This window comes from Grampus griseus (assembly GCF_964374135.1).
Source record: "Grampus griseus genome assembly, chromosome: 2".
Lineage (NCBI taxonomy): Eukaryota > Metazoa > Chordata > Mammalia > Artiodactyla > Delphinidae > Grampus > Grampus griseus.
In genome coordinates, this window is record NC_139018.1 from 98373508 (window position 1) to 98386200 (window position 12693).

The window sequence follows — 12693 nt, forward strand, 5'->3', positions numbered from 1 at the left end:
ATCTATGAGAATTCATAAACTATAACTGTTTGACTACTGCATGCATGTGCAAATACACGGGAATGTTTATTTCACTACGTTTCAGTGTTTGCCAGTACTCAAGAACAATGTCTACAAGGTATGTGGAAAACCTGTGGAACTTTTATACCACTTCTGGTCTTTGAGAAATAAATGTTCCATGAAGTGCCAAAATTATGATGTAAAGTGAAATATCCAGAGCATCTTTTAAAATGTTTATTTCATTACCAATTTCTCATCCATTAAACATACTAAAAAACAGTCTCTTAAGTTGGTCCATTAGTTGTCCTTGTTACATTGGTGTATATGGCCAGTAGGTATGAAAGCATCTGTTACTCAAATTCTATTTTATTTAGACTTACCTCATTATAGATGTCTTACAAATACCCTTTTCTATCATGACTAGAAATGCAGTTACTTCTAGAAAGCATTTGTAATTTTATAGTTGCAGGTATATTGTGATGATTTTTGCATACATATTAAAATAGAAAATGTGGGAAATATTTTATGCCAACCGGTTTCCAACCTTTCTGAAATCACTGTGAAGAAATGCTCTTAAAGCAAACTTATAAAAAGTAATGCTAAATAGTTTGTTAACAGTGTTTGATATATCAACAGAACTTTAAAACTGCCAAGGTCACATCACATTTGTAAAAAAAAAAAAAGGTAAGTTGAAGCATTTGCCATCTAGCATTATGTCTTGGCTTTACTAAATTTCATTCTTTAGAAAGTCATACGACTAATGGTTTAGGAGTATGATGGAAGGTTTGTTTCTTAAATTACCTATGATAAGTAATTATACTGTTAGTGTTTTCCTTCTGACAGTTATGACTAACTCCTTATTTACTGAGTGCTATAATCAGTTAAATGCTTTTCTCTTTTTAGAAATATTCAACAGTTTTTACTGAATGCAGCATTACTATATATTGCACTGGAGCAAAAAGTCATGTCTTCAACTATTTAGTGAAAAATGTAAAATGAAGTCTGAAGAAATTGCTTACAGTTTTGTAATTTATGTTATTTATAAGCCCAAGATGCATACAATGCAATAGGAAAACAACTTATTACAGCTCGGTAGATAAAAATATAACTAGGTTAGAGTGTGAATATGAAATAGTCTATGAATATTTGCATTTTCTCTGTTTTTATGGTTTGACTTTTTAGAATCTGTACCTAAGTACTTGGCTGTAGAACAGGACTTTGTAGTTGTAACTTATGGTCATAACTGTTAGTGGGCAACATACATATGCAGGAACAAGATCCTGTTATAGTGACTGTGCTTTGTGAACAAGCTGGTCTGATATGTTAAGAACAGAAATGAAAAGTATCATGACTCTCAGAACCATGCTGTTACTGGGTGTGAAAACACAGACAGTAAGATCCACTAATTCATGTTAAATTGATAAGCAAGTGCTTTGTTAATGACGTCTCCAAATGCATAGTACAATGCAATCCTCTGGCATATGCATTAATAAATGGATGTATATTGAGCACATGCAATACTTCATTGTATCTTCTGCCTTTTTATTTCATGTATGCAACATCATTCCTCTATTTAAGAATAAAAAATCCAGGCTCTTTTTACTGGATAGAACACTCTTCACAGTGTTTAGTTCTAGTATCTCATTAGAATTTGAAAAAAATTTTTCCGGGAGTTGTATTCATGGAAAAAGCCACATATTACAGGATAATTACCCTGAAAATAAGAAAAAAGCTGATGTATCTACCTGTCTGTACGTCTCTGAATACTGTTAAGCCATGAAGAAAATTCAACATTCAACATATAGACAAGCAACACAGTTAAATAAAAACTTACATGACAAAAGGTTTCATTATTTTATTGCAAGATTCATTCAAGATTTATAACAATTTTACAGAACACTGACTTGAGCTCTTTAGGAGCACATTAATGTCATAAAGCAGCACACCCTTGAATAAATGGCAGTTTGCGTTTGCATTGATCACTTAAAAAATTATGAGCTAAGTAGTTTTTCCAGTATTTGTTTAATTGGATCTATTCATTCCGTCTTTGTGTGTGTGCACAATATATATCAAACACTAATGGTTATGATATGAATTGAGTCTATTTATTAATATCATAAAGTATCAGTCCTAATTATGAAATAATTATGAATTCTGCAGTCTGTTGTTTCTCCCAAGATACAAGTATTTGTTGTCTCCAAAACAAAGCTTGTTGTGTTTGCATACCCAAATTAGTAACCACTCTGAAGTTCACAGCAATCTCTGTCAACTATAGACTCCATTAAAGTGTGAAGCAATTTATTTATCATATTTTAGATAAAATGCACAAAGACAAAGCTCTGTTTTTCATCTACAGATGAAACTCACATTAGAAGTTCTCAAAGAAACACATGATAATCAAATTTGGCTAAAATGAGGTGTTTAAAACCACAGTGGAACATTTATTATTTAAAGGAGCTCTGATGAATTCTTATTTAAGATAAGTAATCAGATGTCCTCATCGCAACCTGCTCTAACTCATCTATTTCTAGGATAATTTATATATTGAATTTCCCTTAAATGAGGTACATTTATAAATGACAATCCTAGCTTAATGTTTTGCATTTGGCCTTTTTAAAAAAAATGTTTGAAGCGAGGTTTATTTTCTCCTTTTAATTTCTCTTATATAAAGATGACTATACTAGCACTTTTATGGACTAATATAGTAGTTTCAATCTTCATACTCAAATAACGAAAAATAATCAGAGTTATGCAGGACTCAGAAAATATCCCTGGATAGAAGTCTGAGAATAAGCTCCAATTTGTAAATATCATATTATACATATTTTAAAATATACTTTTTTCACATTATGACGATTTTGAAATCAGGATACATTTTATAATCATTGTCAAACTATAGATTAATGGGTGCTTTTTTTCCTTTTTTAATAGTAAATAATGGTTCATCTTGCAATGAATGACTTCTTAGAAACAAATGTAGAAAAAGAAAGTAATGCTTAGGGATCTTTTTAAAGAATCATATATATTTTAGTTTGCGTATACTAAAATTAACTCTGTTGGTAAACGTTTCTGTTTTGACAAATTCATAGAATCGTGTATCAGGCACAACAAGCAAAATATAGGACAGTTCCATCATCCTCCAAAATTCCATTATCCTACTACTTTGTAAACAAACTCTTTTTCTACCTTCAGCTCCTGGCAGCACTGCTCTATTTTCAGTCCCCCTGGTTTTATGTTTTCCAGAATGCCATGGAATGGAATCATGACAGTAGGTAACCTTCTGAACCTAACTTCTTTCACTAGGCATTATTCATTTAAGAGTCATCCATGTTGTGGCATGTATCAACTGTTTTCATTGCTGAGTAGTATCCCATTTATGGGCATACAAAAGAGCATCTGTTCATTCACCAGTTCAAAGACATCTGGGTTGTTTTTGGGTTTTGTAAGATTGTGAACAAAGCTGTTATAAACATTTGTGTACAGGATTTTGTGTCACCATAAGTGCTTATTTCTCTTAAGTGAATGCAAAGTAGTGGGATTTCTGGATCGTATTATATATTTAACTTTATAAAAAACTGTCAAACTTTTACCAAAGTGATTGTATCATTTTACATTCCCAGCAGCAATGGGTAAGAGTTCCAATTGCTCCAAATCCTTGAAGCACTTGGTATTGTCAGTCCTTTTTCTATTTTAGTTTTCTATTTTAGTTTGCAGTCCTCTGATGATTGATGATGTTGAGTATCTCTACATTTGCTTGTTTCTCATCCATATATTATCTTTGGTGAAGTGTCTGCAAATCTTTTGTCCATTTATTCAACTAGTTTTTTGTTTTACTATTGTTGAATTTGGAGACATCCTTGCATACTGGGTATAGAAGTCCTTTGTCAGATATGAGATTTGCAAGTATTTCATCCCAGTCTGTGGCTCCTCTTTTCATTCTCTTAAGAGTGTCTTTCAGAGAGCAAAAGTTTTAAATTTTGAAAAAGTAATTTATCATATTTTTCTTTTATGGATCATGGCTTTGTTGTTATATTTAAAAATTCTTTGCCTCACTCAGAGTCATAAAGATTTTCTCCCATGTTTTATTAAGGAAGTTTTATAGTTTTAGATTTTACTGTTTGGTCTATGATCCATGATCCATTTTGAGGTTATTTATTTTAATTATAGGATGCGAGGTCTGGGTTGAGGTTTATCTGTCTGTTTTTTTCATTATTTTTAATCTACTAATTAATTTGCACAGGGAAGTCAAATTGTTCCAGTACCACACACCATTTATTGAAAAAACTACACTTTCTATGAATTACCTTTGCACCTTTGTCATAAATCCATTGACCAAATGTGTGTGGGTCTATTTTTAAAATCTCTATTTCTGAAATCCCTTCCTTAACACCAGTGTGACACTGTCTTAATGACTATAGCTTTGTGTTGTCTTGAACTCAGGCAGTGTGAGTTTTCCATGTTGTTCTTTTTCTTAAGATTGTTGTGGGCTGTTCTAGTAATTTTGCATTCTTAAAAAAATTAAAACACTACTGGAATTTTGATTGGGATTTTATTGAATCTACAAATCATTTGGGGGACAACTGACATCTTAACAATATTGAGTCATCAATCTACGAACACAGTACCTTGTCTCCATTTATTTAGGTCTTTGTTAATTTCTTTCATCAACGTTAGTTTTCAGCATAAAAATCCTACCAAATATTTCTTCTGTGTGTGCATGTATGATAGTGTAAGCAGTAATTTGAGAAAAAAATTCAAATTTCAATTGTTCATTTTAGTATAAAAATTGATTCTTGTATATTAGCATGGTACCCCACGACCTCACTAATCTTCCTTATTATTTGTAGGATCTTTTTTATAGATTCCTTGGGATTTTCTACATTGACAATCATGTCAAAGAGAGGCATTTTTGTTTCTTTCCATGTGTGTGCATATTATCGCTTTTCTTTCTTTAATGCACTGGTTAAGTCTTCCAGTACCTTCTTTTCTTTTATTTTTTTCTTTCTGAGAACAGGCAAAAACTGTTTATGTACATTTAATCATATCATATACAACTACAACTTGTAGCACTGAAAATGACCCTAGAAAGAATTTGGCTTCAGCGGTCTCAAACTATTTAGTGTAGCTGAATTCCCTCCATAATGTATTCACACCACAATATATAATATAAAGCAGGAAGAAGAGGCACAGTTCTTATTTTTTACATTAGTTTTATCCATTTGTTAATACACTGACTTCATATTTTAACCTATTCTCATGGCATACAATATTACAACTGAGTACAATCTTTAATAGGAGCAGTAAGCTTGGCTTGTTCTCAGTCTTAGGGAGAAAATATTCAGTCCTTCACCATTAAATATGATGTTAGTTATAGGTTTTCTTTTATCAGCTTAAAGAAGTTCCCTCCTACTTTGCTGACAGTTTTATCAAGAATGACTTTTAAATTTTGTCTAATGCTTTTTCTGTGTCAATTCAGATAATCATATAATTTGTCTTCTATAGTCCGTGAATGTGGTAAACTACATGGACTGATTTTTTGACTCTTGAAGCAGCTTTGCATTTCTGAGATGAACCCCAGTTGGTCATGATGTATTGTCTTTTTGTATATTGATGAATTCAATTGGGTAATATTTTGTTGTATTTTTATATCTATATTCATGAATTCTATTGATCTATATTTTTCTTTTCTTATAATGTTTGTGTCTTGTTTTGTTATCAGGGTATTTATGGCCTCCTAAAGATTTTGAAACTGTTTCCTCCATTTCTATTTATCTATTTTATTAATCTTTTAAAAAGAATTAGCTTTGATTTCATTGTCTCTATTTTTTTCTGCTTTGAATTTCAATGTCTTTTGTTCTTTATTATTGTCTTCCATCTGTTTGATATAGGTTTAATTTTCTCTTCCAATTTATTAAAGTGGGGCCTCCGATTATTGATTTGGTACCTTTTGTCTTCTAAAATATAAGCACTTAAATGCCACAAATCTTCTAAACACTGCTTTAGCTTCGTTCCACAAATTTTGGTATGCTGTATTTTGTCTTTATGCAGTTAAAAATATTTTCCAATTTCCATTTTGACTTCTTTAACTCATAAGTTACAAATTATGTGTCTTGTTAAATTTCCAAAGATTGTCTCTTACTTATTTCTAGTTTCATTTCCTTACAAGTTAGAGAGTATACTTTGTATGATATCAATTCTTTTAAATTTGATAAGATTTGTTTTATGACCCAAGATATGTACGGTAACTGTTCCATATGCACCAGAAAAGTCTATTTTGTTGTTATAATTTTATAATTTTACGTTAGAAGTTATAATTTTAAGGCATCTATGAAGAAATCTAACAATCATAGTCAAGTTGATTGGTAGTGTTCTTCTGATCATCAATATTTTACTGACTTTCTTTTTTGTTTTACCAGTTACTTTGAGTGTTGAAATCGCCAAATATAATTGTGAATCTTTCTATTTATCTTTCTATTTCTTCTGTTTGTTTTGTTTATTTTGAAACTGTGTTGTTAGGTACATATACATTTCAGATTATGATTATCTTCTCAGTGAGTTAACTCTGTTATAAATATGTGATGTTCCTCTTTCATCCTGGTAATTTTCTTTGTTCTAAAGTCTGCAATAACTGATAGTAGTGTAGCTTTCTTTAAATTAGGGTTTAAGTTGTATACCTTTTCCCATTGTTTTCTTCTAAACTATCTGTATCACTATATTTAAAGTATGATCATTGTAGACAGCATCTATGTGGCATATATGGGTCTTTTTTTTAAATCTAACTTGACAATCTTTATTTACATGGTACACTTTGACCATTTTACAACGCTAATTAATTAGATTTTTTAAATTGCCAAAATTCTGATCTGAGATAGCTGAAATAAAAAGACTCATAATACATTGGTCTTTTGTCTTCTTTATAGAAAGTCATTTAGGCCACAAGTTTGAAAAGTTAATATAGGCCCAAGTTGTAAACATCTACACTGGTATTTCTTGAAAAAGATATGACAGAATTATAAAATTTAAGAGCTGAAAATAATCATACAGATAATCAAAATTCTTCACTCAAGAGAAGAAACTAAGCCTCAAAGGTATATAATATCTAGCCTAATATCAACTAGTTAATTGCATAATAGGAAACTGGAATCCGCATGAGCTAATTTTCCTAAAGCTATCTTCTCTGCCCCACACCAGTACCTTGTCTGGGGCACTTCTAAATACTCTAAAATCAGTCCTCTAGGGCTGCCTCCTGAAAGCAAAGGGATAAATTTAGGCCAAATTGTGATTTTTATCCCAAAAGTGGTATCTAAATTAGCCAGCTAATTCTCACATATTTTTTAGTGATGATATTAGATGGTTGAGCATTCTTTCTTTAAAATGTAGCATTATAGAAAAGGGAGGTTAAAAACATTAACAAATGCTAGTCATCTTTTTTGTTCGTATACCTAGAAGAATTGATTTAATTCTAATGAATCATATCCTGTGAATATGTTTTTAATCTCAGTTTTATGTATGAGGAAACCAAACCTTGAAGAGTTTAAATGACTTGGCGAGATTCATACACATTCTTACTTATTTATGCTCATATAGATATATGGACACATTCATAACCAATTATAAAATATATTAAGAAAAAAGAGGGGCTTCCCTGGTGGCACAGTGGTTGAGAGTCCGCCTGCCGATGCAGGGGACACGGGTTCGTGCCCCGGTCCAGGAAGATCCCACATGCCGCGGAGCAGCTGGACCCGTGAGCCATGGCCACTGGGCCTGCGCGTCCGGAGCCTGTGCTCCGCAACGGGAGAGGCCACAACAGTGAGAGGCCCGTGTACCGCAAAAAAAGAAAAAAGAAAAAAATTCCATTCACATTGACAACAGAAATTTTAAGGTACCTAGGAAGAAATCTAACAAACAATGCATAAAGACTTGTATAAGGAAATTCTAACTCTATTAAAGGGCATAGACGATAATACAAACAAAAGAAAACATAGGTCTCTTTATGAATGACAAGACTCGATATTATAAAGATGGTAATTGCTTCCAAATTAATCTACAAGTTTCATTATATTTTAATTTACAAAACAACATATTTTTCTAATAGATTACAAGCTAATTTAAGAATTCATGTGGAAGCAAAAGTCAAGGCAATTTTGAAAAATGATCAAGTATCCCCCCAGCTGCACAGCTCTAACAGATTTCATGATTTGTCATAATGCTGTAGTAAATAGTGTAGGTTTTGCATAGAGACACATAAATAGACAATGAAATACAATAGATTCCCTAGAAATAGATCTATGAATATGTGAGAATTTGATATCATGTTGGGTAGGGTAGACTTTTAATAAATGTATACATTAATATACATTTAATGAATGTATATATTCTATATCTATATAAAAAGATAAAACTAGATCTCAATGCAAAACAAAAATAAAACGAAATCCAGATGAATTGCACACCTAATAATAATCAAACAGTCATGTTTGAGAAGAAAAACTTATCTTCACCATATAGAAATTAGAAACAATTTTTTAAACAGGAATTTTAAAGCATAAAAGAAAAGAGAAGAAATGATAAATTTGCACATACTAATATTTAAAACTTTTCAGTGACAAAAGGAACAAAGTTAGATGAACAGCCAAACAAAAAATATTTTAATATGCTTAATTAATAATGAACTCAACTACATTGTGGCACAAACTTTTAAGAATTACTTAAAAATTCAATAGAAAAATCAATGAGCAATCCACAAAAGAGAAACACAAATGACAATAAATATATTTAGAGATGCTTATTCTCAATAGAAATAATAAAAATACAAAATATATCTCACTCAAATCAGCAGAAATGTGAAAAAGTTGATTCAAAAATCAACATGATATTTTGAACAATCCCTCATTAATGTCATTAACAAGATCCAAGAAGACATTGCGTCTATGAACTATAAGAACGAAAGCCAAAGTAAAGTGCTTTAAAAATGAGCATAGCCAAGAGAAGTAAATAATGAGAGAAAATATTACATTTGGAGCAGATAATCCTTTGTCGCGGGGAGCTGTCCTGTGCACTATAGGATGTTTGGCAGCACTGCTGGCCTCTACCGTGGTTCAAAGTAATCATGGCCTTCACCTTAGAAATGGGCATGAACCACCCAGCACTATGAAAGCACTGTTAAACCCGGTGTAAACAGGTTGGCTGCATGATGATCCTCTCCTCTGTCGCTCTCCCTTCTAAACTCCCAAGGCTAAAAAATTACAACTTAAGGAGACAGTGTCCCTCCAGTGTTCCTTCTTTTTGAGAGTTTAGAGAAAAACCTCTGACAACTAGATGTTTCCTAGTGATGCAGCACCAATTAGGAGTTGGTAACAGTGGCTCTGTAGTGCCAAAGACTCTGTCCTGGGGCTCATCTCTCCCTTCTTCAACAAATTGGGGGGAATTGACTATGTTTTGTTAAAGTTTTTCTTCTACAGTAATTTGTAAGAAAGATACTCCATTTAAAATTCTACTAATGATTTATAGTTTTTTCACAAAGTTATTTATAGTCATTATTATCATAAACACACAAAATAACTTATCTCACACTTACCAGTCAAGAAATTTAATACACTTATTTCTTGGGGATTTGGAGTTTTTTGTTTTGTTTTGTTTTTCAGCTTCCTGGCCTTTCTTAGGCTTCCAGTTGTGTTTTTTTCTTTTTTTTTCCTGAAGTGAACTCATTTAAATATGAAAACTTTCAAGACAAAGACATTTTTATTTTATATTTGTTATTGTAATCATATTTTAATAAATTACTTATGTTTACTTTATCAGTATTTCTCCCTTGAGTGGTTAGTTCTTTTATTCAGTTGTCCTTTATGCTTTATTGATCTTAATGCTTAATAACTAATTACTACCATTAACTGAGAACTAGAATATGCCAGTCACTATTCTAAATGCTTTAGATGTATCAACGTATTTAATCTTCACAATACCATTATGAGGTTGGTATTATAATAACCATTGTAAAGATAAGAAAATTGTGGCTTAGAATGGTTAAGTAGATTGCCTAATGTCATGAAGGTGTTAAGGAAATCAAGATCTAAACTGGGATAGTCTAATTCCAATTTTAAATTCAAGGGGAAAAAAAGAGGGACAATAATATAGCTATTATAAACAAACATTCACTTAACAATACAGACTATATCAAAATGTATTTAAGCAACAACCTATAAACCTAGAGGATTAAAAAGAATGAAACCAGAAAATATACTTGGAGAATTTAATATTATGCCCATCTCAAAAATTTATAAAGCCCACTAAAATAGTCTTAGACATCAATGGTCTCAACAATACAATTAGTAAATCTTAGGTATGAAATACATACAGAGAATTCTATATCCTACAAACAAAGAATATGATTTGCTTTTGAGCAGCAGCAGAACAGTTAGAAAAATAGCTAGTAGGCTACAAAGGCAAACTCAAAACATTCCAAAGGATCAAGAACACACTGAATGTGTTCTGACAAAATGCAATAAAAATATGAATTAATAACAAAATGAAAGCTAAAAATTACGTATGTTTGAAAATTAGCATCTTACCAAATAATCTTTGTCTTATGGAAGAAATAAATAAACGAAGGAAGGAAGAAAGAAATACTTGTAGCTGAATTGTGATAAAAACACTACATGTCAAAATTTATATGTGAAAGCAATACATAGAAGTAATTCTATAGCGTTAAATATATTTGTTTTAAAAACAAGAAATTATTGAAAATATAAGTGAAGTATCCAACTCAAGAAGTTGGAAGACAATCAAGAAAATAGGCCAAAGAAGCAACAAAGAAGAAAGTTATACAATTAAGTTTAAGGAAAAAAATCAGACACCCGGATATTCCTTACAAAAGAAAATCCATGTAAAAGTTTAGCAAAACCAAAACCTAAACCTAGTTCCCTGAAAAGATTTATAAGATAGATAAACCTTTGGCAAGACTAGTTAAGAAAAATAGTAGAGAAGATACTACTGCATAAAATACAGAATGAAAAGGGGAACTATGGACCCAAAAGAAATATAATAATAATAAGGGAATAATGAATAAAACTACTTTAAAAAAATAGATGAGGTGGATAAATGTGTAGAAAAATATAAAATACCAAAACTGGCCAAAACATGTATAGAACCTCAAATAACCTCTAAAATGCTTTTTTTAATTGGAAAATTTATTAAGAAATTCACCTTCCAAAAATACTAGTGAATGTGTAAACTTGAACAGCCAATTGGGAAAGCAATATGGCAGTACTTACGAGTTCCACTCATAGGCTTTATATCCCAAAGAACCTCTCATGCAGGTCCAAATGTGTGAGACAGACTACATGAACATGCAGCACAAGGATAGAGCTTTAAATACATTGAATCATTCCTGCACCCCAGGGATAAAGCCCACTTGGTCATGGTGTATAATCCTTTTAATATGTTCCTGAATTCAGCTTGCTAATACTTTGTTGAAAATTTTTGCATCTATATTCATCAGGGATATGGGTCTAAGTTTTCTTGTAGTCTCCTTATCTTGCTGTGATATTAGGGTAATACTAGCCTCATAGAGCATGTTCCCTCCTCTTCAATTTTTTGGAAGAGTGTGAGAAGGATTGGCATTAATTCTTCTTTAAATTTTTGGTAGATTTCACGAGTGAAGCTATCTGGTCCTAGTGTTATTTTGTGTTGGAAGTTTTTTAATTACTGATTCAATCTCGTTACTCATTATTGGTATGTTCAGATTTTCTATTTCTTCCTGATTCAATCTTGGCAGGTTGTATGTTTCTAGGAATTTATCCATTTCTTCTAGATTGTCTAATTTATTGGCATACAATTGTTCACTGTAGTCTCTTATGATCCTATATATTTCTATACTATTAGTTGTATTATCTTTCATATCTGATTTTATCTATTTGAGTCTTCTCTCTTTTTCTCTTAGTCTAGCTACAGGTTTGTCAATTTTGTTTATCTTTTTGAGAAAATCAACTCTTAATTTCTATGATCTTTTCTATTGTTTTTCTGTTCTCTATTTCCACCCTGATCTTTAATTCATTCCTTCTGCCAACTTTGGGCTTAGACAAAGAAACTATAAGAATAAAGAAGTAGAAAGCTAGAGACACTACTCTTACTGATTTCAAACTATACTACAAAGCTATAGTAATTAAAACAGTATGGTACTGATATAAAAATAAACACACAATCAATGGAACAACAGAGAGCCCAGAATTAAAGCTCCACATATGTGGACAATTAATATCTGAAAAGGAAGCCAAGAATATTCAATGGGAAAAGGATAGTCTCTTCAACAAATGGTACTGAGGAAACTAGATAAACGCATGCAGAAAAATGAAATTGAACCTCAATTTTACACTACTCACAAAAATTAACTTGAAATGGATCAAAGTCTTAAACATAAAACATGATGCCTTAAAACTCCTAGATGAAAACATAGGGAAGCAACTCTTTGATATTGCTCTCAGTGATGATTTTTTGGATATAAAACCAAGGGCACAAAACAACAAAAGTAAAAATCAACAAATGGGACTACATCAAACATAAAAACTTCTCCACTGCAAAAGAAACAATCAACAAAATGAAAAAGCAACCTACTGAAGGGAAGAAAATATTTGCAAACCATATATCTGATAAGGGGTTAACATTTCAAAATATATAAACATCATACAATTCAGCATC